A 27,550-nucleotide genomic window follows, 5' to 3' on the forward strand; every position below is an offset into this window, starting at 1 on the left:
GATCAGAGTCGCCGCTTCGGTGTTTCCCATACATTTTTATACCTGCGCTTTTGCTGCGGATTTGACTGACTAAATTGAAGTCAATGGGTGAAAAACGCTGAAGAATTGAAATGCTGCAGAAAAAAAAAAAAAAAACCCCGTTGCAAATACTCAAAGGAAATGTACTGATCATGTGCACAGCACTTCTGGATTGTCATTGAATTAGCTTGCATAAGGATTCCAGTGTTTTTTGGCCTATTTCTAAGCTGAAAAACGCATCAAAATGCACAGTGTGCACACAGCCTAAAAGGGGTTGTCCGGTGATAACTTATTGACAGACAGTGATGTGATTGCTGGGACCCACACCAAGCAGCAGATTATTATTTACTTATATAGCACCATTAATTCCATGGTGCTGTACATGAGAAGGGGTTACATGCAAATTACAGATATCACTTACAGTAAGCAAACTAGCAGCAGTGCTCTAAATGCTGAGCTGTGTCTAGCCCCGCCCACACCACTGATTAGCAATGTACAGTGTACACAGAAAGCTGCCAATCAGTGGTGGGGGCGGGGTTACACAGAGGAGCAGACTTGGAGGCACGAGACACCTAGTCCTGTAGTGATAATCTCCTTATCTTAAAACACTGATTTTAATAAAACAGCAACAGTCTAGAAAATAACACATTACTGGAATTGGGGTCTCTTAACACTAGGTCATGCTCATCTCAGTTTACATAGTGAAATACGCTGACAGATTCCCTTTAATTGCATGGTGCATATTACACAGCAGCACGTTATACTCCTGGTTTACATGTAAGGTGTACATGGAGGCGAAATATGCGATTGTCAACCAAGTCTATACAGCTACAACAGATCTGTCCTGCCTTCACATTTCAATGAATTCATCTTCATTAGTCTTAAAAAGATCTCAAAATACAAGTTGGTACCTATCCATAGGACAGGGAATAACTTACTGACGGTCCATCAGAGAACGCCGTCAATCCCATAGACCAGTGTTCCCCATCCAGTCCTCAAGGCCCACTAAAAGATCAATGTTTCAGGATTTCCTTAGTATGGTGCCAGTAGTCTTTCCATCACCCATTCAATACGGAGGAAATCCTGAAAACATGACCTGCTGGTGAACACTGCCACAGACTGAGAATGGAGATCCCGCATGCTCACCTCTGCTCCATCCAATAGGAGGCTGGAAAACCACATTCTCATGGTTCAAGAGCCTTATTCTTGCATCTTTAGGGATCTCATAGGTCAAACCCCTCAGCAACTTATGGTGGCCATATTCTGAGGTTGTGTACCATCTTATTAGTATGAAGTCCTGGCTCCTCAGATGGCAGATATCAAAGGGGAAGATGCTGAAATCTATTTGTTCTCAAGGGAGAACAACAGCACTTAGAAGGCTCTGGCTGAGAACACCAAGCTTAGCCAAGGCGAGCATGCATGTGCTGGGGAGGTATGCTCTGTGCAGGGAGTGGGCCGAGGTGAGCTGTGACCATCACTCATTGACAATGATGGATCTTCTCATTATAATCCTGCCTGTGATGATGAGATAACTACTGAAAGTCATCACCATAGCAGAAGGTATCAATCTATTATAATAGTCAATGACTAGAGTGAAAAGCGCAAGATTTCAGGATTTATTTTTCAAATAGATTGTGATATTAAAAAACAAACACCAAAAATTATTAAAAAAAAAAAGTTTAGCAATAGATTTTGACGACAATCCATTCAAATAGAGAAATACAGTAAGATATTATAAACTCAAATGTGTCATCAATAAATCTTATAGCTATATTTTGACTTCTTTAAAAAGGTTTTCTCACAATAGACAAAAGTGAAAAGTTTGTTACAAATGCTACGGTGTTGCTTTAGGAGGCCCGACAGCTTTCCTCATTACTCCTAGAGTTACACCCCTATTGAAAGGTATTTTCCCATAAACAAAATACATTTTTAATCAATGTATCTTGGAATATATATTTTTCTACAATCGGATGTGTAAAAAAGGATATCCAGGACTTTGAAAAACCAAAAACGTGCCCAAGCACTAATAGGCAGGTAGTTGCCACCTACCCTTCTGCTGCACAGAGCGGTCACAGACCGCACCTGCTGGCGATTCAGCGGCCCATGCCGACGTCATGTTGACAGAGCGGTGGCTTCTTTTCCGCTCCGCTCTGTTGACAGGGCAGGACTACCAACATCATTCTGATTGATGGCCAGATCTGCGCTGCCTAACTGGTGGAGGGCACTGGACTGGGCAAAACAGGCAGATATGAAGAAACTACCGATATGTTTGTGTTTAGGTACATTTTTTGTTTGTTTTATTACAAAATCCTAGATATCCCCTTTAAAAAATCTTATAAATGTGTCTTTACTGTGTACTCAATATACAGAGCTGCTCCAGTTCATGCTCCTGACCAGGGAAGGAAGCTATATAACTTATTACTGGTGAATAATACAGATAACACAGAAGGAGCTAGGAGCTGCTAGTTTGTGAAGTAACACATTTTCCTGCCTGTTTTATCACAGGAGTGTTTCAGTAGCATTTCCAGCCTGGGAGCGTGTCGTAGATCAAGTCATTGACATTGCACTCTAGTGGCCGCTGGATTTATGATGAACTCAGAGGGCTTGAGATGTAGCAGAAACACTCGCTCCTGTGATAAAATAAGCAGGGAAATTTATTGTATCACAGAGACGCAGCTGCAAGCCCCTGCTGTGAGGTTTCTATACACTTAGGCTATGTGCACACGTTGCGGATTTTGCTGCGGGTCCGCAGCAGTTTTCTTTACAGTACAATGTAAACCTATGGGAAACAGAAAACACTGTGCACATTCTGCGGAAAAAAACACGTGGAAATGCAGCGGTTTACATTCCGCAGCATGTCAATTCTTTGTGCGGATTCCGTAGCGGTTTTACACCTGCTCCATAATAGAAAACTGCAGGTGTAAAACCGCAGTGGAATCCACACAAAAACCGCGGTAAACCCGCAGGAAAAACGCAGTGTCTTTGCCCTGCGGATTTATCAATTCCGCTGCGGAAAAATCCGCAGCCCTCACAAATGTGTGCACATAGCCTTATGCTTCCTCCCCTGGCCAAGAGCTGGGAGATGCACAGACCATGTTCTTACATGGTTGGATACAGCAAATAAGACAGTATATAGGAGGGACACACAAAAAAAAAATGTTTTTGTGTTGAGATTTTAACACATCCAATTGTAGAATTTATAATGAAATGTTTTAATTAAAATGTATTTATTTTGTCAGATCTTTTAAAGTCACCTCTGTGACAAATACTCCTTAAAACGATTGCCCATAGAATAGGTGAAGAGTTTGATCCCAAGACACCCTACCATGAGGGCGCTAACTGATCACGGACTCCCCTGTCCAGCTTAAATAGTGAGGCAGTGGTTGAGCCAAGCCATGCATTGTCTATGGGAGAGAAGACGGCCGGGTTCTGAGCTCGTCCATCTCAGGCAGTTGATGGAGCCGCACAACACATGCCTTACTGTCACTCAACATTAAAAGGGAAATCAGCCAGCCCCATTTGTGAGAAAGTGAGGTTTCTACAGGTCGGACCCTGCAATCCTGTGGATAGGTGGCGAAGTTCCGATTGCCGGACAACTTCATAAAAAGGCGATGTAAAGTTCACTACTCTACACAATTTGTATAAGATGCTGTAACATTGGGGGTGTATTTAATTACAGCGTTGATTAGGATCTATAAAAGCAATGACAACTATTACACTGATTTAACATAATTACTTCACAGCAAGGTAATTTAGCTCCTAATATTTAACAATTAGGTGAAGTTGCTCAATTACCCCACGTGGTGCTGCACCTGCAGCTACAGTGAATTACGCCGACGTATCAGGCCTGAACCTGCAGCTCCTTTGGCGGCTGACGTCCATAGCGCTGGATTACACAATCGGTCCACATGTGGAGATGACAAATGCAGGACGTAGCTGGATGGCAGCCAAGCTTAGGCTGGGTTCACACTGCAATTATGGTGCCACCTCGTGTTCCCTAAAACTGCGCCAAAAGTCACAATATCCAAGTCCTACAACTAACAACAAACTGCAAATCCCAAGCGGCTCCCCATAACGCATGTAGATGATGCAATATGAGACAGATTATGTCGTTATCCCTCTAAGAGCCAATAGTGACCATGTCTACTGACTTCTGCATCACATCACACAAAGGTTTCTACCAACTGCAACTTTTCTTGGCAGACACTCTCTAGGTGCGCTGTATAAAGATGTCTCCCAACAAAGAAATGGATAGAAAGACTCTTGCCCAGGATTCTGTAGCCACTACTCTGGCATAATGGCTAGCATCTCACCATTGTCACATTTAGGGTTCGCTCACCATGTCTTACCTTCTAGCACTCGGACCAATGTCATACTATAGGGCAGTGCAGATCTGTGCTTTTTTTTTTCTGCAGACAGAATCGGCAACTAGGATCAACAAACACCCATTCAAGTCTATGGGTGCGTGTAAAACATTGGACTGCGCTCTGAAGCCATCCGAGTGCAGTCTGATTTACGTGGACACAGACAAGGGAGATATTAAGTTCTCAGTCATCTCTGCACACGTGATATGAATCTGTAATGTGAGATAATCAGATCACAGTAAACTGACAGTCAGAGCAGAGCGCGAGCCGCGTGTCATTACCACAATAAACCAGATTGTCTCGGAAGAAAGAATCATCACTCATGTGAGCGAGCCCTTGTAGAACGTGCGGACACAGTTGTGTATACTTTTACCTGGAGTTCGCAGCAAACACTATGGCCCCAATTGATCATCTGTGATTTATTGGAGTCACTTTAATTTTTTTTGTCTTGTGACATTCACTTACTTTTTTAGCCCAAGATCAAAAAACACTTGTTTTTAACAGTTTTTGTTTTGTTTGTTTGTTTTTTGCACCTAGTTAACACAAAGTCACAAACCCTTTACAAAGTTGCACATTTATCTAACAAATGCACCAAATAAATATAAACTTAACCAGAAACCTTGTTCTGGGAAGGGACTGGGCTCAGACAATTGAAATGAAAACAATTGGTAATGGTTGCATTACATGAACCTGTCTAAGGCCTCTTTCACACTTCCGTCTTCTTATTTCCGGCATAATGCGTCGTTTTGTGAAAAAAACGAATCCTGCGAATTAGCCCGCAGGATCCGTCTTTTTCTCATAGACTTGTATTAGGGACGCATGGCCACACGTTTCGTCCGTCGTGCACTGGATCCATCGGAATTTGTTGACACATCGTCTGGTAAAAACGTACAATGAAATGTTTTTTGCGTCAGAAAAACGTGCGACGATGCATCCTGCGGCATACGTCGTTGGCTAGAATGGAAGCCTACAGACACAGGATCCGTCGCTGTCCGTCCGCATGCTCAAAATCTGTATTTAGTAGCCAATAGGCCAGACAGCCCCAAATCTATATAAACCTGTCGTGTGGCTGTATTCCTCAATGTGCCAGCAAGAAGCATACAAGTAAGAAGCCTAGATACCATCAAGACTCCTGCCAGCCAGCGGACTACCAGCCAGCGTGAGGTGTGTGTGTGTGTGTCTGTCCAGCGGACTTTGTTTCGTTTTTTATTACCGTCAGGTATTTCCAAAGTAGTGTCGCATGGCGTGTGTGTAAAATGCGGTGTGTGTGTGTGTGTGTGTAAAATGCGGTGTGTGTGTGTGTGTGTGTGTGTGTGTGTGTGTGTGTGTGTAAAATGCGGTGTGTGTGTGTGTGTGTGTGTGTGTGTGTGTGTGTGTGTGTGTGTGTGTGTAAAATGCGGTGTGTGTGTGTGTGTGTGTAAAATGCGGTGTGTGTGTGTGTGTGTGTGTGTGTAAAATGCGGTGTGTGTGTGTAAAATGCGGTGTGTGTGAGAAATGCGGTGTGTGTGAGAAATGCGGTGTGTGTGTGTGTGTGTGTGTGTGTGTGTGTGTGTGTGTGTGTGTGTGTGTGTGTGTGTGTGTGTGTGTGTGTGTGTGTGTGTGTGTGTGTGTGTGTGTGTGTGTCAGCTTGTGCATATTATGGAAGGAGGATATCAAGCTCAGACTTGAGCGCCTTTGGTATATTTTTGGGGTTAAAGAAGGGTGATTTTTTTTTTGCCTGCTTGCACATTGCTCGGATATGAAATTTGAGCAGGGTGGTTTATAAACCCCCCTAACTTTGCCACAAAAAAACTGGGAAAACTTAATGACTCGAGTATAAGCCATGGGTGGAAAATGCAGCAGCTACTGGTAAATTTCAAAAATAAAAATAGATACTAATAAAAGCAAAATTAATTGAGACATTGGTAGTTTAAGTGTTTTTGAATATCCATATTGAACCAGGAGCCATATAATGCTCCATACAGTTTATGATGGGCTCCATAAGATGCTCCATATTAAAATATGCCCCCCTATATTGCTGCACAAATGCTGATTATGGCCCCATAAGATGCTCCATAGACACATTTGCCCCGTATAATGCTCCACAAATGTAGATTATGGCCCCATAAGATGCTCCAGAGATACTTGCCCCATATAATGCTGCACATGGCCCCACACAGATATTTGCCCCATATAGTGCTGCACATAGCCCCATAAAATGCTCCATACACATACAGATAACTGCCCCATATAGTGCTGCACATGACCCCATAAGAAGCTCCATACAGATAATTGCCCCATATAATGCTGCACATGGCCCCATAAGATGCTCCATACAGATAATTGCCCCATATAATGCTGCACATGGCCCCATAAGATGCTCCATGCAGACATTTGCCCCATATGCTGTTGCTGTGATTAAAAAAATTAAAAATGGCACTCACCTCTCAGGCCCCCGGCACTTGCTATATTCACCTGTTCCCCGTTCCACCTCCGCTGTGTCTTCTCCGTCCTGTGCACTGACGCTCAAGCAGAGGGCGGTGCGCACTAATCGCGTCATTGCGCCCTCTGACCTGAGCGTCACTGCAGAGGATGAGGAAGACGCAGCGGCGCCGACGGTGTAACGGGGAGCAGGTGAATATAGCGCACTGCGTTATACTCACCTGCTCCTGGCGCGGTCCCTGGACATCTGTTCCCCAGCTTCTTCCTGTGGTGAGCGGTCACATGGTACCGCTCATTACAGTAATGAATATGCGGCTCCACCCCTATGGGAGTGGAGTGGGATCCATATTCATTACTGTAATGAGCAGTACCATGTGACCGCTCACTACAGGAACAAGCTGCTGGCGCCGGGGAAAAGATGTGCAGGGACCGCGCCAGGAGCAGGTGAGTATTTTACACAGCTCCGCTCCCCCTACCCTGCCGATCCCTGCGTATGACACGAGTATAAGCCGAGAGAGTTACTTTCAAAAAAGTGGGCTGAAAATCTCGGCTTATACTCGAGTATATACGGTAAATGACTTAGCATTTTTTGGGGGTTGTGGGTCCTATGGGGATTATTTTAGGGGGGAGGTTCTTAAATCCTACTAGCTGTGGAGCAACTTTTTATGTTCTAATTCAGCTGCCTACACAATTTTATAATGGTCTTTGTACTTGCAGTACCAGGCCAACCAAACATCAGGGACCCTAACTGGACCAACAAGCAGATCTCCTGATGTAAGTATTAAAGGGAACCTGTCACCCCCAAAAATCGATGGTGAGGTAAGCTCACCGTCATCAGGGGCTTATCTACAGCATTCTGTAATGCTGTAGATAAGCCCCCGATGTATCCTGAAAGAGGAGAAAAAGACGTTAGATTATACTCACCCAGGGGCGGTCCGGGTCTGATGGGTGTCTCAGGTCCGTTCCGGAGCCTCACATCTTCATTCCATGACGTCCTCTTCTGGTCTCAACGCCGCATCTGCGGCGCAGGCGTACTTTGTCTGCCCTGTTGAGGGCAGAGCAAAGTACTGCAGTGCGCAGGCGCCGGGCCTCTCTGACCTGACCCGGCGCCTGCGCACTGCAGTACTTTGCTCTGCCCTCAACAGGGCAGACAAAGTACGCCTGCGCCACAGCATTGAGACCAGAAGAGGACGTCATGGAATGAAGATGTGAGGCTCCGGACCGGACCTGAGACACCCATCGGACCCGGACCGCAGCGGGACCGCCCCTGGGTGAGTATAATCTAACATCTTTTTCTCCTCTTTCAGGATACATCGGGGGATTATCTGCAGCATTACAGAATGCTGTAGATAAGCCCCTGATGACAGTGAGCTTACCTCGCCATCGATTTTGGGGGTGACAGGTTCCATTTAAAGAACACAAAGCTTGGCACATAATTTGTATAGGAGATAACAAGTCTCTTTATACTTGCAGATCCCAAAAAAACATTATGTCTTCTTCTGAGAGCCCTCCTTCACAGAGTCAGCGTATTGAGGTAATTTAAAAATTATTTTTTTTCTTTTTGTTCTTGTTAAAAATTTTGGGTTAACACTATATGCATTAATTATGTTTTCACAGGAAGCTGAAGCAGCAGAGGGCCTCCCAGAAGGAGACCGGGTGGTTGGAGAAATGTCCGGAGCAACCATCGAGTGTAAGTTGTGCAGAAGCAGCTCCTACAGACATCACAGTGCACCCAACACATAAAAAAACTGATCATCATACATCACAGTACACACACAAAACATATGCCTACATCCAACATAACTTTATTTTTTTCTAGTCTGCTGCACGTTCTGGCCAACGCCGTGAAGGTCCTCCCAGCAGCTCCCAGGGTCGGCATCATTATCACCGCTGCGGTCAGCCTCCAGTAAGTATTTTTTTTTTTTATATATATATATATATTACATGTGGATTTCAGTTTAATTTTGCTTGTTTTATTTTTTAACAGTCTTCACAGCGTTCTCCTGACTCGGATGATGAGGAGGGGTGTCTGGATGTGGACCGCCTCATCGAAGAGATACACAAGCAGGAGCTGCCGTGGAACATGGCTGACTGCAGCTATGCTGATCAATTCATCACCCGTTGGCTCTGGGAACAAGTATGCCTCATCGTTGTGAACAACTGGGAGGACCTGGAACCTCGGCAGCAGACTCAAGAGCGTAGGTATTCCCATTTCAGTAATTTCGGTTGCAGGACGGAATGTGTTGTAAACAAATTTTTTTTCTCCCTTTACAGGTGAAAGGGTAATGAAGCGGTGGCGGTCACTCAGAGATCGCTTCAAGAGGGAGTTCAACAAGGAGATGCAGGCCCCTAGTGGATCGGGAGGATGCAGGAGCCAATACAAGCACGGCAGGGCCCCGTCGTTCCCTCGGTCGACGATGGTTAGCAGAAGGTACAGTACAGACCAAAAGTTTGGACACACCTTCTCATTTAAAGATTTTTCTGTATTTTCATGATTATGAGAATTGTACATTCACACTGAAGGCATCAAAACTATGAATTAACACATGTGGAATTATATACTTAACAAAAAAGTGTGAAACAACTGAAATTGTCATATTCTAGGTTCTTCAAAGTAGCCACCTTTTGCTTTGATAAATGCTTTGCACACGCTTGGCATTCTCTTGATGAGCTTCAAGAGGTAGTCACCGAAAATGGTCTTCCAACAATCTTGAAGGAGTTCCCAGAGATGCTTAGCACTTGTTGGCCCTTTTGCCTTCACTCTGCGGTCCAGCTCACCCCAAACCATCTCGATTGGGTTCAGGACTGGTGACTGTGGAGGCCAGGTCATCTGGTGTAGCACTCCATCACTCTCCTTCTTGGTCAAATAGCCCTTACACAGCCTGGAGGTGTGTTTGGGGTCATTGTCCTGTTGAAAAATAAATGATGGTCCAAATAAATGCAAACTGGATGTAATAGCATGCCGCTGCAAGATGCTGTGGTAGCCATGCTGGTTCAGTATGCCTTCAATTTTGAATAAATCCCCAAAAGTGTCACCAGCAAAGCACCCCCACACCATCACACCTCCTCCTCCATGCTTCACTGTCAGAACCAGGCATGTAGAGTCCATCCGTTCACCTTTTCTGCTTCGCACAAAGACACGGTGGTTGGAACCAAAGATCTCAAATTTGGACTCATCACACCAAAGCACAGATTTTCACTGGTCTAATGTCCATTCCTTGTGTTCTTTAGCCCAAACAAGTCTCTTCTGCTTGTTGCCTGTCCTTAGCAGTAGTTTCCTAGCAGCTATTTTACCATGAAGGCCTGCTGCACAAAGTCTCCTCTTAACAGTTGTTGTAGAGATGTGTCTGCTGCTAGAACTCTGTGTGACATTGACCTGGTCTCTAATCTGAGCTGCTGCCAACCTGCGATTTCAGAGGCTGGTGACACGGATAAACTTATCCTCAGAAGCAGAGGTGACTCTTGGTCTTCCTTTCCTGGGGCGGTCCTTATGTGAGCCAGTTTCTTTGTAGCGCTTGATGGTTTTTGCCACTGCACTTGGGGACACTTTCAAAGTTTGCCCAATTTTTCGGACTGACTGACCTTCATTTCTTAAAGTAAAGATGGCCACTCGTTTTTCTTTACTTAGCTGCTTTTTTCTTGCGATAATACAAATTCTAACAGTCTATTCAGTAGGACAATCAGCTTGTATCCACCAGACTTCTGTTCAACACAACTGATGGCCCCAACCCCATTTATAAGGCAAGAAATACCACTTATTAAACCTGACAGGGCACACCTGTGAAGTGAAAACCATTTCCGGTGACTACCTCTTGAAGCTCATCAAGAGAATGCCAAGAGTGTGCAAAGCAGTCATCAAAGCAAAATGTGGCTACTTTGAAGAACCTAGAATATATTGACATATTTTCAGTTGCTTCACACTTTTTTGTTAAAGGGAACCTATCACCCCGTTTTTTAAAGATTAGATAAAAATAGTGTGAAATAGGGGCAGAGCTGGGCTTTACATTAGTGCCTCTTTGGTGCCTTTACACCCCCGTTAGGCTGCCGAAATACCTTTGTGAAGTGGCCGTTTTCTGCTGTCACTCAAGTTGGTCAGGTCGGATGGGCGTGGTCACAGCGCTGTTTCTCCCCCAGAATCCTGCTCATCATTACGTTGGTGGCGTAGTGGTGTGCGCATGTCCAAAGAGAAGATCCACTGCCCAGGAGATTCAAAACAGCGCGGTCTTCGCTATTCGCCGTTTACCGGTGGGCGCGGCCATCTTTCCTGTGGCTGCGCGTGCGCAGATGGAGCGCTCTGCTGCCCGGGGCTTCAGGAAAATGGCCGCCGCGATCTCCATCTGCGCACGCGCGGAATCCCGTGGCCATTTTCCTGAAGCCCCGGGCAGCAGAGCGCTCCATCTGCGCACGCGCAGCCACAGGAAAGATGGCCGCGCCCACCGGTAAACGGCGAATAGCGAAGACCGCGCTGTTTTGAATCTCCTGGGCAGTGGATCTTCTCTTTGGACATGCGCACACCACTACGCCACCAACGTAATGATGAGCCTGATCTGGGGGAGAAACAGCGCTGTGACCACGCCCATCCGACCTGACCAACTTGAGTGACAGGACAAAACGGCCACTTCACAAAGGTATTTCGGCAGCCTAACGGGGGTGTAAAGGCACCAAAGAGGCACTAATGTAAAGCCCAGCTCTGCCCCTATTTCACACTATTTTTATCTAATCTTTAAAAAACGGGGTGATAGGTTCCCTTTAAGTATATAATTCCACATGTGTTAATTCATAGTTTTGATGCCTTCAGTGTGAATGTACAATTTTCATAGTCATGAAAATACAGAAAAATCTTTAAATGAGAAGGTGTGTCCAAAACTTTTGGTCTGTACTGTAAATATTCCACAGCCCATTTATGAAGTCACAATGTTTACCTGTCTAACCTTATTTTTTGTTTCAGCCAGGGCTCTGTAATATCAATATATTCATTTTTGTTTTTCTTTTCTTTCACAGCACCATCTGCAGCACTCGGGAGCCTGCTGCTGCGTTGGACCCCTCTGGAGCGATCCCACAGGAGTCTGCCACCGGGCACCATGTCGCTAGACCCCACCCCTCTGACCCTTCGTCTGACCCTTCCCTCACATCTGATCCCTCGGCCCCATCCACCAGCGCTGGAGCATCATGTCAGACTTCATCACATGAAGCTGCTGGTGACGAGTTAGCTTTCCCTTTACCCCACCCCTCTGATGGTGCCACCTCTAGAAAACTGTTAGGTTCTGGGCGGCAGCGCCAGAGGGGTCAGGAAAGGAGTTATGCTCCTGAGTTCTGGCATCTGAATGCAGGCTTCCAGAGCTCTATCAAACTTTTGGAAGAGCAAGTGACTGCTGGGTTCAGCATGGTGAACAAAAGCATCGTTGAACTCAGCAGTCATCTGGATAGGATGCATTCAGATGCAAGTCAGTCCCCGAATAATATTTTTTTCAGGCAGTACTCGCGCGCATGAAAAATCTAACTCCTGACCAGCAGATGCATGTAATGCAAGGCTGCCATGCTGCTCTAGCGCAGGACACCTCCCAAGCCCCTCCGCCTTCCCCGGTAGTTTCTCCCACACCTCCCCCCAGCCACTGTCTATCCTACCAATCCTTCCCAGTACACAAACTCTTGCCGTTGCCAAAATCCGTCCCAGTTCCAAATGCATTCCCCACAGTTTCCTTCCCCGACCCAGCTTCCTGTACCTTATAATTTCCCACCTACACCAACCCAACCCCCCACCCAACCTGTCCTCCCTGCTCAACCTCATGTTTTCTCTCTCCCCCCCCTTCTACTTCTGATCAACCCCAACCCGGTTGCCTTTCCCCCCCACTATCGACGTGGTCCACCCTGCCAGCCCCTCCGATACTATCTCCACCCAACAGTTTTCCAACTTGTAAAATTGTTAAAATTGTAAATAAAAAACATTTTTGGTTTCAAAAAGCATTTATTGTCAATTGTATTTATATAAGATTTGGTATAAAAGGTACAAAAACATAAAACACAAGTTGTAAAGGTAAAAAAAACACACAACTTTACTGAAAGGTATAAATCTTGGTGTAAAAAAAAAAAATGGTATAATCACAAGTTTTACTTCAGCAGGTATAAAATCAGAAGTGTGACTTCAGCTATAAGTTTGGTAATCCAAACATACATCATATAAAAACACAAAACATATCAAACCATGTCATCCTGCCATTCAACTCTATCTTGAGGTGACAAAAAGCAATCGGCAAATTGGTCCCTCAGGGCTCCTTCTCACTTGCGAGATAAACGTCCGTGTCTCGCATGTGAAAACCAAGCTCTGGCGCCGGCACTTGGGAGCGGAGCGTGCAGCTGCATAGCAATACATGGAGCCGCACAGCTCCGCTCCCAAGTGCCGGCGCCAGAGCTTGGTTTTAACATGAGAGACACGGACGTTTATCTCGCAAGTGGAAAGGACCCTTATTCTGGAAACTGCAACAGCGCTACGAAAAGATATTTTGATAGTCACGCAAGGTGGTTTCAGACGCATTTTACTCCATGGCAACCGGTTCCTTGGACAGGACAAAATTGTGCAGCACCACACAAGCCTTCACACCTCATCCACAGTCTCCGTTTTCAGTTTGATAGCAGTCAACAGAACTCGCCATTTTGCAGTTAAAATCCCGAAGGCACACTCCACCACTCGTCTCGCTCGTGTTAACCGATAATTAAATACTATTTTCCTTTGTGTTAATCCACTACTTGCATATGGTTTGAGCAGGTGTGGTGAAAGTTGGATGGCTTCATCACCAACACACGACCATAGGCACCAATATCCACCGCTACGAATTTGCATTCGGCGTCAGCTATGGCCATTAGCACAGTACAAAAATATTTTGTATAATTGAAATATTCTGAGCCCGATCCTGCAGGTTTTAGGGTATGTTTCCACGTTGCGGGCGGCCGACGGTATCGCCGGAGCGGCGAAGCCGCTCGGCGCTAAGCCCCGCCCCCTTTCTGGGACGCGATGATGCCGGATGTGTACAGTACACATCCGGGATCATCGCCCCCCTTGCCATAGGGCCCTGTTTTATGCCTTGCGGGGACGCTGCGTCCCCGCAAGGTGTACGGACATGCTGCGTTCTGAAAAGACGCGCAGCATGTCCGGAGTCGCAGGGCCGCCGCGTGCGGGTTTCCACGCATAGTGGAGACGGGATTTCATAAAATCCCCTCCACTATGCTGGAACATCTGGACGCTGCTTGTTTGACGCTGCAGCGTCAAACAAGCAGTGTTTACGTACCGTGGAAACATACCCTAACAGTCCTTATTTGCTTGCCATCCACGGCACCCAAGCTATTTGGAAAATGGAAAATCTGTTCAAAATTTGCGGCAATCTCCAGCCACCTCTCCGTTGTTGGATTTGGGATGTACTACTCCTGTAAACAATCCCACAATGCCCGGCAGGTCTGTTTTACTATCCCTGATATTGTCGAAATCCCAAGCCAAAATTGATAATGGAGGGAGGAAAGGGATTCGCTAGTTGCAAGGAATCTGTTAAAAAAAAAAAAAAGACACAAATTATTGCAAACTACCAGCAACAACATTACATTTAGTCTGCTAAAAGAGAAACCATAAAAAAAAATAAAATAAATAAATAAAGGCTTACCGAAGTGTCACCATCAGATGCTCCGCCGGTGATATGGAAAAGCGTCAATAGGTGTCCTTTCTCCGGATTAGTTCTCCAACCGGTTCCACCAAAACGTCAAAGTTTTCAGATCTCATGCGTATATAATTGAAGAACTTTTCCGGGTTTTGCCTCAATTCCATGTACAGCGTTGAATAGACACCACGGGTCAATCGCTGTGCAGCAATTCGGATAGATCCAACGGCGGCGCCGCCAGGATGCGCTGTCTTGTTTCCTCCGTTTCCCGAACAATCACTGCCAACCTATCACGGCCTCAAAAGCAAAATCCGCATAGATGGTCACAATATTTGCTATAACTCCATTTCTGCCCCTCACTCCAAAACCTCTCAGAGATGGGGTGTTAAAACACTCAATATTTAGGTTTCCATTATTTTCCAGTAGCCAATCACATTTGGGAGCCTCCGATTTGGAGGTATGAAAAACGGATCCGCCAAAATAAATGGATGAAACGGATGGAAAAACGGATGCGACAGATACAACAGATCCTGTTTTTCTATGGATCTGCTAGACGGAACCGTCGAAAAACAGGATCCATTGCATCCGTTTTTCACTATTTTTGATGGATCCGTCGCTCTGCGTGATGACGCATTGTAACGTGAACAGAACGACGGAAGTGTGAAAGAGGCCTAACGCGATTATCAGGGTGTGAGCCCCAAATATCAGAAGGTGGGAACTTTCTGCTATTCATACAGAAGAGCATTGGTGATCCAGGCCCTCCTGTCTGACAGTGTCTCCCCTCACAAGTGGTTTTCTGAATGAATGGCCAACAATTCACAGATGCAGAGCCTTGCAAAAGCTCCTGTAGGTGTAATGTTCATGTGTCCTAATATTTTTGTCCATATAGTGTAATTTGTGGAGTAGCGAGTTTTGCAAACCGCAATACTCAAAATAGTGTACTAGCTGGTTTCGTGCAATCACATCACTCCCACCCAATATTCTGGAACGTATTGCCCACCTCCTTACTATAGGAGAATAGGGCAACACTTGGCTATCCCCCCTTAGGCTGTGGTCATGCTGCCATCATTAAACCACCACAATGTAGTCAGTTATCATTATGTCGTCTCTCGCTTTGCTGTAAAAAAATATTGCTGCACATATTCATCCCATCAAATCATCAGGAGGAGGCGACAGTAGTGTGAACACAGCCCTACTTGTTACACTACAATGTCTATAATGGAAGAAGACCGATCTAAGGTAGGAAACGGGGCCATTAGAATATATTAATATTATATATACAAACACATAATGGAGGGACACAGCCACATAGATATAAAGGATGCAAGATCATGGCTACCCATAGTGTCCGCATATAAAAATCCAGAAAAGGAGGCCGCACATCCAAGATGGTGAAAGAGTAAAGATCATTTATTCACCAATACCATGGTGTTGGTGAATAAGGGATCCAAAATATTTTACTATTTTGGATGTGCAGCCTCCCGTTTTGGATTTTTATACCTTTAATAGAAAACTTTACTTAGGGGAGTTCTGCACCTGCTCAGGCAGTGCTGCTGTTTTTCTGGATAGATATTATTTATCCCAAATTGTGCAATTCTATACATGCATGATCACCTATTGCACTTATACGTACATACGTGTGTGAATGTATGTATGCACGTACACACACTGTATAAGGCACAGCCAAAAAATACATTAGATATATTTATTACACACACATACATACACACACACACGTGTGAATACTACACAGCCCAGCACACGTGTATACATCTATGCATACTGTGAGATAGCACTAACTACATGTGTTGGGGGACACTTGCTTAGCAAAAACACAAAAACACATCACAGACCTACACATGGTTCATTATATACATTCTAACTGATACTTCATAGCACGACATTAGGTTGCAGGCACTACACATGCTGGACCTTACTCCGTCCAGTTACCATGGGTGACCGCACTGTTCAGTAGCTGACCCCAGTCAGTGCACACAGTTCCCCATACTCTGGTTACCTTCCAGGAGCTCCTGCTCCACACGCTGACTCCTGTCAGGGTATGTGCACACGTTCAGGTTACGTCAGGATTTCTTGCAGAAATTTCCTGACAAAAACCAGACATTTTTGCCAGAAATCCGCATGCATTTTTTATGTGTTATTGATGCGGGGTTTTTTTGCGTTTTTTCCCAATGCATAGAATAGCGGGAAAAACGCGAAAAAAAACGCAAAATTAATGAACATGCTTTTTTTTACCGCGATGCGTTTTTTTCACGGAAAAAAAACGCATCCTGTGCGCAAAAATTGCAGAATGCATTCTAAATGATAGGATGCATATGCCTGCGTTTTTAATGCGTTTTTATAGCATTTTTATTGCGAAAAAACCTGAACGTGTGCACATACCCTCAGTCCTCTCTCTCCCAGGGAAGCTGCCAAACTGGGATCACCGTTCCGGACAATGCCTTGCTCACCAGGCCACCTGACAGTCCAGATCCTCAGACGGGCTGTAGCTCCCCCCAGTGCAGTGCCATTACAGACTCTGCATACATGCCTTTCCAGGTGCTCTTCAGGAAGTCCTACTCCCAGGATCTCCCAACACACAAGTCTTCAGGTCCACAGCCTCTCAGTGCGCTATTCAGGGATCCGATCCACACACAGGACCTCCCAACACACAAGCCGTCCAGGACCTACATAAACTACCACAGAGCACATGTGACCACACCATGGTCACATTATGTACCTGTAACCACTCCCATAGGTGGGAGGTGTGTGGTTAGCCAGACCCGCCCAGCTCTCTGACTAACCCTGCAAGCCTCCCTTTACAAACTATACAAATACTTGTGGGACTACATGTCCCAGAAAAACAGCAGTACTTCAGGCTTACAGCGCAGACTCCCTCTGCGACACATACCGGCCATTTACAATCATGCCAGTCACTATCTCATCATCACCATTAGTTACACCTCCCTGCGTACCCTGAGGAGCACATACAGCGCCCCCTAGCTGCAGCATGGGTCACTGCATCACAGCACATACATCATAAACTTCACAGCCCAGTACACACACATCTACAGACCATGCACTGCCCAGCACACACCCACCTCTATCTATCTATAATTTTCTAAGGGCTCTTTTCCATTTGCGAGAAACACGTCCGTGTCTCACATGTGAAAACCAAGCTCTGGTGCCGGCACTCCAGAGCGGAGCGTGCGGCCGCATAGCAACACATGGAGCTGCACACTCCGCTCCCAAGTGCCAGAGCTTGGTTTTCACATGCGGGACACGGACGTGTTTCTCGCAAATGGAAAAGAGCCCTAAGGGGTACTTCTGTCTGTCTGTAACTAACTTCCGTAACGGAAATCCGGCGTTGCTGATTGGTCGCGGCCGGCAGGTTTTTTAACAGGGATATGGTGCCCACACTGCTATACACCGCGCGGGCTGTGTTATATACTACGTGGCTGTCTGTGTTACGTGGGCTGTGCTACACGCTGCGTGGGCAGTGCTACATGCAATGTCGGCGTGCTATATGCTACGCGGCTGTGCTTAGCGCGACGTACATACATACATATTCTAGAATACCCGATGCGTTAGAATCTGGCCACATGCTAGAAATAGATATATAGATATATATAGATATATATATATATATATATATATATATATATATATATATATATATATATATATATATATATATATATATATATATATAGTACAGAACAAAAGTTTGGACACCTCATTTAAGGATTTTTCTGTATTTTCATGACTTTGAAAATTATACATTCACACTGAAGGCATCAAAACTATGAATTAACACATGTGGAATTATATACTTAAAAAAGTGTGAAACAACTGAACATATGTCTTATATTCTAGGTTCTTCAAAGTAGCCACCTTTTGCTTTGATGATTGCTTTGCACACTCTTGGCATTCTCTTGATGTGCTTCAAGAGGTAGTCACCAGAAATGGTTTTCACTTCACAGGTGTGCCCTGTCAAGTGGGATTTCTTGCCTTATAAATGGGGTTGGGACCATCAGTTGTGTTGAGCAGAAGTCTGGTGGATGCACAGCTGATAGTCCTACTGAATAGACTGTTAGAATTTGTATTATGGCAAGAAAAAAGCAGCTAAGTAAAGAAAAGTAAGTGGCCATCATTACTTTAAGAAATGAAGGTCAGTCAGTCCGAAAAATTTGGAAAACTTTGAAAGTGTCCCCAAGTGCAGTTGCAAAAACCAATCAAGCGCTACAAAGAAACTGGCTCACATGAGGACCGCCCCAGGAAAGGAAGACCAAGAGTCACCTCTGCTTCTGAGGATAAGTTTATCCGAGTCACCAGGCTCAGAAATTGCAGGTTAACAGCAGCTCAGATTAGAGACCAGGTCAATGCCACACAGAGTTCTAGCAGCAGACACATCTCTACAACAACTGTTAAGAGGAGACTTTGTGCAGCAGGCCTTCATGGTAAAATAGCTGCTAGGAAACCACTGCTAAGGACAGGAAACAAGCAGAAGAGACTTGTTTGGGCTAAAGAACACAAGGAATGGACATTAGACCAGTGGAAATCTGTGCTTTGGTCTGATGAGTCCAAATTTGAGATCTTTGGTTCCAACCACGGTGTCTTTGTGCGATGCAGAAAAGGTGAACGGATGGACTCTACATGCCTGGTCTGGTTCCCACCATGAAGCATAAAGGAGGTGTGATGGTGTGTGGGGGTGCTTTGCTGGTGACACTGTTGGGATTTATTCAAAATTGAAGGCATACTGAACCAGCATGGCTACCACAGCATCTTGCAGCGGCATGGTATTCCATCCGGTTTGCGTTTAGTCGGACCATCATTTATTTTTCAACAGGACAATGACCTCAAACACACCTCCAGGCTGTGTAAGGGCTATTTGACCAAGAAGGAGAGTGATGGGGTGCTACGCCAGTGGACCTGGCCTCCACAGTCACCAGACCTGAACCCAATCGAGATGGATTGGGGTGAGCTGGACCGCAGAGTGAAGGCAAAAGGGCCAACAAGTGCTAAGCATCTCTGGGAACTCCTCAAAGATTATTGGAAGACCATTCCATTATACACACATACATACACACCTACAGACTATGCACTGCCCAGCCCACACATATATACATCCACCGTGTTCCCAAAATTATTGTGCAAATTGGATTTAAGTGTCATAAAAATTTAATTGTTTTGTTTTTAAAGTAACCTCATGGATGATATTGTGTTTCAGGGCTCAATGGATCACTGAAACCAAACACATGTGATAATTCGTTTTCCAGGTTATTCTAATTAAAGGAAATCTACTTAAAAATGATGTTCCGCATTATTAAGCAGGTCACAGGTTTCAAGCAATATGGGAAATAAAAAGGATCTCTCTGCGGCTGAAAAGCGTTAAATAGCAACCCTGGATGGTCCAGATGGATGGAGTAGTGGATGGTTGGTGGATGGCCACCATGTCCCAACAAGGCTGCGACGTCAGCAAGGAGGTGGAGGAGTCATGTTTTGGGCAGGAATCATGGGAAAACAGCTGGTAGGGCCCTTTAAGGTTCCTGAAGGTGTGAAAATGACCTCTGCAAAGTATATAGCGTTTCTGACTGATAACTTTCTTCCATGGTATAAAAAGCTGAAACGTGCCTTCAGGAGCAAAATCATCTTCATACATGACAATGCACCATCTCATGCTGCAAAGAATACCTCTGAGTCATTGGCTCTATGGGCAGAAAAGGAGAGAAACTCATGGTGTGGCCACCATCTTCCCCTGACCTCAACCCTATAGAGAACCTTTGGAATATCATAAAGCAAAAGATCTATGAGGGTGGGAGGCAGTTCACATCAAAACAGCAGCTCTGGGAGGCTATTCTGACTTCATGCAAAGAAATACAAGCAGAAACTCTCCAAAAACTCACAAGTTCAATGGATGCAAGAATTGTGAAGGTGATGTCAAAGAAGAGGTCCTATGTTAACATGTAACTTGGCCTGTTAGGATGTTTTGGAGTTAAATAGCTTTTTTGTTCAGTGAATGTGACTTCCTAATGCTGCAAATTCCACAAATGAGCATTTTCAGTTCTTTAAAACATATCAAATGTTTGGAAATTCTACTGTGCCTAATAATTTGGAACAGTGCATTTTGAGTTTTTATTCATTTTGGAGATTATACTGTTATCATTGGGAGGTTTCTTTAATAAAAGTCATCACCCGTATACATCAAATTTTATTGGACTGTCATTTGCATCGACCATTTAGGAAAATCCGAGGAAAATGTAATTTGCATAATAATTTGGAACATGGTGTACACACATCTACAATCTATGCACTGCCCGGCACATGCCAACATTATATATACACTAGCTATTGAACCCGTTCTACGCCCGGGTGGCGAGCATTTATATTGGTATATGGCCTTGTCAATAATCTTGTCATGTGCAGCCCCCATCCTGTTTTGTGCGCCTCCATCTTATGTGCTACACTCTTCCAGTGCCCTCATCCTGTCATGTGCTCCCATCCTGCGCCCCCATCCTGCGCCCCCATCCTGCCATGTGCTGCTCCCGTCCTGCGCCCCCATCCTGCCATGTGCTGCTCCCGTCCTGCGCCCCCATCCTGCCATGTGCTGCTCCCGTCCTGCGCCCCCATCCTGCCATGTGCTGCTCCCGTCCTGCGCCTCCATCCTGCCATGTGCTGCTCCCGTCCTGCGCCCCCATCCTGCCATGTGCTGCTCCCGTCCTGCGCCCCCATCCTGCCATGTGCTGCTCCCGTCCTGCGCCCCCATCCTGCCATGTGCTGCTCCCGTCCTGCGCCTCCATCCTGCCATGTGCTGCTCCCGTCCTGCGCCCCCATCCTGCCATGTGCTGCTCCCGTCCTGCGCCCCCATCCTGCCATGTGCTGCTCCCGTCCTGCGCCCCCATCCTGCCATGTGCTGCTCCCGTCCTGCGCCCCCATCCTGCCATGTGCTGCTCCCGTCCTGCCATGTGCTGCTCCCGTCCTGCGCCTCCATCCTGCCATGTGCTGCTCCCATCCTGCGCCCCCATCCTGCCATGTGCTACTCCCGTCCTGCGCCCCCATCCTGCCATGTGCTGCTCCCATCCTGCGCCTCCATTCTGTCACATGCTACTCCCATCCTGCGCCCCCATTCGTAATGTGCTGCCCCATCCTGTCATGTGCTGCACTGGCGTATGTATATACACTGTGTTCCAAATTATTATGCAAATTGGATTTAAGTGTCATAAAGATTTAATTGTTTTGTTTTTCAAATAAACTCGTGGATGGTATTGTGTCTCAGGGCTCAATGAATCACTGAAATCAATCTTAAACACATGTGATAATTAGTTTTCCAGGTGATTCTAATTAAAGGAAAACTACTCAAAAATGATGTTCCACATTATTATGCAGGTCACAGTTTTCAAGCAATATGGGAAATAAAAAGGATCTCTCTGCTGCTGAAAAGCGTTAAATAGTGCAATGCCTTGGACAAGGTATGAAAAAATTAGATATTTCACGAAAACTTAAGAGTGATCATCATACTCTGATGAGATTTGTGACTGAAACAGAGCACATACAGAGTTCATGCAAATAAAGGCATAATGAGGAAGTTTTCTGCCAGACAAATTCATTGGATTAAGAGAGCCGCTGCCAAAATACTATTACAAAGCAGCAAACAGTTATTTGAAGCTGCTGGTGCGTCTGGAGTCCCTCGAACCTCAAGGTGTAGGATCCTTCAAAGGCTTGCTGTGGTGCATAAACCTACTATTCGGCCACTCCTAAACAGTGTTCACAAGCAGAAACGGTTGCAGTGGGCCCAGACATACATGATGACTAATTTTTAAACAGTCTTGTTTACTGATGAGTGTCGAGCAACCCTGGACGGTCCAGATGGATGGAGTAGTGGATGGTTGGTGGATGGCCACCATGTCCCAACAAGGCTTCGATGTCAGCAAGGAGGTGGAGACGTCATGTTTTGGGCTGGAATCATGGGGAAACAGCTGGTAGGGCACTTTAAGGTTCCTGAAGGTGTGAAAATGACCTCAGCAAAGTAAATAGAGTTTCTGACTGACAACTTTCTTCCATGGTCTAAAAAGCAGAAACGTGCCTTCAGGAACAAAATCATCTTCATGCATGACAATGAATACCTCTGAGTAATTGGCTGCTATGGGTATAAAAGGAGATAAACTTATGGTGTGGCCACCATCTTCCCCTGACCTCAACCCTATAGAGAACCTTTGGAGTATCATCAAACAAAAGATCTATGAGGGTGGGAGGCAGTTCACATCAAAACAGCAGCCCTGGGAGGCTATTCTGACTTCATGCAAAGAAATACAAGCAGAAACTCTCCATAAACTCACAAGTTCAATGGATGCAAGAATTGTGAAGGTGATATCAATGAAGGGCTCCTATGTTAACATGTAACTTGGCCTCTTAGGATGTTTTGGAGTTAAATAGCTTTTTTGTTCAGTGAATGTGACCTCCTAATGCTGCAAATTCCACAAATGAGCATTTTCAGTTCTTTAAAACATATCAAATGTTTAGAAATTCTACTGTGCATAATAATTTGGAACAGTGCATTGTGAGTTTTTATTAATTTTGGAGATTATACTGTTATCATTGGGAGGTTTCTTCAATAAAATTCGATGTATAATCTAACGGGTGATGACTTTTATTAGACTGTCATTTGCACCGACCATTTAGGAAAATCCGAGAAAAATGTCATTTGCATAATAATTTGGAACACAGTGTGTGCGTGTGTGTGATATATATATATATTTTTTCAATAGAAAGTGGCTGGATTGCTCCGCTGATGTATTTTATATATAGATTCAGTATAAAAATGGCGCCGGAAAGCGCAGACGCTGATTCCGGTGCCACAACCCTCACCCCCGCATGCGAAACTTACAAATGGCGCCTGAAGTGCGCTATATGCATGCGCCATTTCTGACAGAGGATTCATGTCCCGGCCTCCGGCCTAAAGAGACACCATGGCAATACCGGATAGGTAAGTTGCTGTGCCGGAGATCGCGGTATGCATTCAGAGCCAACGCATACTGTGATCTCCTGGGCCACAATCCTCATCCCTGGATGCGTAACTCTGTGGGGTCCAGATTGCGCAGGTGCGTTGCGCTTGAGCAGTCTATAAAGGCTTCGGACAGAGTGACATCTACAGTCTATGCACTGCCCAGCACACACCCACATTATATACATGCACGCACACATTATGGCTACGTTCACACTTTGCGGGTTTTGCCGCGGATCCGCAGCGGATTTGACAGTGCGGATCAGTTTTCCTGCGCAGCAGTTTTCCATGCAGGGTACAGTACAATGTTACCCTATGGAAAACAAAACCCGCTATGCCACGCGGCTTTTCTGCGGAAAAAAAGGAGCATGTCACTTCTTGGTGCAGAATCGCAGCGATTCTGCAGCCATAGGAATGCATTGATCCACTCACTTTCCGCATGGGGCTGTGCCCACATTGCGGGAAGTTAAGCGGATAATGTGCAGATGGTACCCGGGGGGGAGGAGAGGAGACTCTCCTCCAGGCCCTGGGAACCATATTTTGGTGTAAAAAAAAAGAATTAAAATAAAAAATGATGCTATACTCACCTCTCAGCGCTGCCCGCGGCGTCCGGTCTCAGTTGCTGTGCGAGCAGGACCTGTGGTGTCGTCGCGATCACATGACCGTGACATCACGAAGGTCCTTGTCGGCACAGCCGCCTGCAGCACCGAGGAGATCCGGACATCAGAGGGTGAGTATAACCAATTTTTATTATTTTTTACATTACTATTGATGCTGCATATTGCTGCATATGCAGCATCAATAGTATAGGCGGAAACCGCGGAACAAACCGCGATAAATCTGCAGGGATAACCGCAGCGGTTTTGCCCTGCAGATTTATCAATTCCGCTGCGGGATTAACCCGCAGAGCACACCGCAAAGTGTGAACGTGGCCTATATATAATCTATGCACTGCCCAGCACACACCCACATTATATACATGCACGCACACATTATATATAGTCTATGCAGCGCCCAGCACACACCCACATTATATATACACATGCACACACATTATATATAGTCTACTCATTGGCCAGCACACCCACACTATGTACATGCGCACACACACACTATATACACGCACACACATTGTATATAGTCTATGCACTGCCCAGCACACACACACCCACATTATATACACACACACACTATATACATGCGCACACACACACTATATACAGGCATGCACACATTATATATAGTCTATGCACTGCCCAGCACACACCCACATTATATACACACACTATACACACACTATATACACGCACACACATTGTATATAGTGTATGCAGCGCCCAGCACACACCCACATTATATATACATGCACACACTATATACACGCACACACATTGTATATAGTCTATGCAGTGCCCAGCACACACCCACATTATATACATGCACGCACATATTATATACAGTCTATGCAGTGCCCAGCGCACACCCACATTATATACATGCACGCACACATTATATATAGTCTATGCAGCGCCCAGCACACACCCACATTATATATATACACATGCACACACATTATATATAGTCTACTCATTGGCCAGCACACCCACACTATATACATGCGCACACACACACTATATACAGGCACGCACATATTATATACAGTCTATGCACTGCCCAGCACACACCCACATTATATACACACACACACTATATACACACACACACATTGTATATAGTGTATGCAGCGCCCAGCACACACCCACATTATATATACATGCACACACTATATACACGCACACACATTATATACAGTCTATGCAGTGCCCAGCACACACCCACCCACATTAAATACACACACACTATATACACACACCCACATTGTATATAGTGTATGCAGCGCCCAGCACACACCCACATTATATATACACGCACACACATTGTATATAGTGTATGCACTGCCCAGCACACACCCACCCACATTATATACACACACACTATATACACACACCCACATTGTATATAGTGTATGCAGCGCCCAGCACACACCCACATTATATATACACGCACACACATTGTATATAGTGTATGCACTGCCCAGCACACACCCACCCACATTATATACACACACACTATATACACACACCCACATTGTATATAGTGTATGCAGCGCCCAGCACACACCCACATTATATACACACACACACTATACACATACACACACTATATACACGCACACACATTGTATATAGTGTATGCAGCGCCCAGCACACACCCACATTATATATACACGCACACACATTGTATATAGTGTATGCACTGCCCAGCACACACCCACCCACATTATATACACACACACACACACTATACACATACACACACTATATACACGCACACACATTGTATATAGTCTATGCACTGCCCAGCACACACCCACATTATATACACACACACACTATACACATACACACACTATATACACGCACACACATTGTATATAGTGTATGCACTGCCCAGCACACACCCACATTATATACACACACACACTATACACATACACACACTATATACACGCACACACATTGTATATAGTCTATGCACTGCCCAGCACACACCCACATTATATACACACACACACTATACACACACTATATACACGCACACACATTGTATATAGTGTATGCAGCGCCCAGCACACATGACATTGCCATTTGCCTGCATGTCCTGATGATGCTCGGTACCTGAGCCCTGACATGGTGCAGCCCTCAGCTTGTTAGTGCCCTGATACCCGGGGACAGGCTGCTCTGCTGCACACACGGGCCTGTCACCTGTATGTCACGACTATCGCCAGCCCTCCATCGTGCTGCACAGTTACCTGGCTGTCCCGGGCCGGGCTGCTCACACCTCCAACATTGACAAACACTAAAGAGAATGAGGGTCCTCGCACCGCCCCCTCCCCTGACAGCGGCTGCATACTCCATGTCGCGATGAAGGGGAGACTGCAAACATCTGTATTAAATCCTTGGTCAGTACAGCGCATACTACACAGCCGAGGCAATGGAATAGCTCCGGAGAAGTCACCCTGATTGCACCTTCCTATATTATTTGGCACGGTGTGTTTCATGGGTGTTTTCGCTAGGATAACGGAAACGTCTCCTCCTGTCTGTGCGGTGGTATTGCCCACCGCCCTCACGCTCATCGGCACTGAAAAGCAGCCATTATTCACATCGCTAGCGACCCCGCGTGGTCAGGCTCGGTAGTGCAATTATAGAATAATTGGTGGAGATCTAGGAAGCCGAGCACAGAAGCAGTGGGATCAAGGAAAGAGGAAGGCGGAGGGAAGAAGTTGCTGGAAGCACAGAAAACAGCCCCAGTAGTCAGCAATAGTGGGATAAATAAACCCAGAAACTTTCTTCATTTACACATGAGGCAGTGAAGACATGGGGAGGACACCCAGTTATCACTTCTGTGCTGTAACCTTCTTATCTGCAAGAAATGTGTCACAAGTCTCCTGACAGGTTGCAGAGACACTGAAGTGAGCTGGAAGGAAAGCACATGGTGTAAAGCAGTTATGAACTACAAATCCCAGAATGCCCTGCTATGTATTTTACCATCTCTTAAATAGGACTTAATGTGCTAGAAGACATTTTACCTAATCGTGCTGTTCTGACTCTAGCACTGGTTTGGCTTTGTTCCTTCCTATCTCTGCTCCTGAGATATAAGATGCCTTCTTTCCCGTACGAAAAGTGCCGCAGAGCGGTAGTCATGGTAATGGTGTAAAGTGCTGCAGAGCGGTAGTCATGGTAATGGTGTAAAGTGCCGCAGAGAGGTAGTAATGGTAATGGTGTAAAGTGCTGCAGAGCGATAGTCATGGTAATGGTGTAAAGTGCTACAGAGCGGTAGTCGTGGTAATGGTGTAAAGTGCTGCAGAGCAATAGTCATGGTAATGGTGTAAAGTGCTGCAGAGCTGTAGTCATGGTAATGGTGTAAAGTGCTGCAGAGCGGTAGTCATGGTAATGGTGTAAAGTGCTGCAGAGCGGTAGTCATGGTAGTGGTGTAAAGTGCTGCAGAGCGGTAGTCATGGTAATGGTGGAAAGTGCTGCAGAGCG

The 27,550-nt window shown here is 45.5% G+C and overlaps 1 protein-coding gene across 4 annotated transcripts in view; it reads right to left on the reverse strand.

Annotated features, from left to right (window-relative positions):
- Window positions 1-26,680, reverse strand: part of STAU2 (staufen double-stranded RNA binding protein 2) — a 702,362-nt gene extending 675,682 nt beyond the window's left edge. For 2 of the 4 annotated variants that reach the window (XM_077270664.1, XM_077270662.1), the window contains exon 1: window positions 26,317-26,680. The gene's annotated coding sequence lies outside the window, so the exon portion shown is untranslated. The remainder of the gene's footprint in view (window positions 1-26,316) is intronic. The other 2 variants (XM_077270663.1, XM_077270661.1) reach the window with 1 other exon arrangement.
- Between the last annotated feature and the right edge of the window lie 870 nt (window positions 26,681-27,550).

Source organism: Ranitomeya variabilis, chromosome 6, assembly GCF_051348905.1.
Source record: "Ranitomeya variabilis isolate aRanVar5 chromosome 6, aRanVar5.hap1, whole genome shotgun sequence".
NCBI lineage: Eukaryota > Metazoa > Chordata > Amphibia > Anura > Dendrobatidae > Ranitomeya > Ranitomeya variabilis.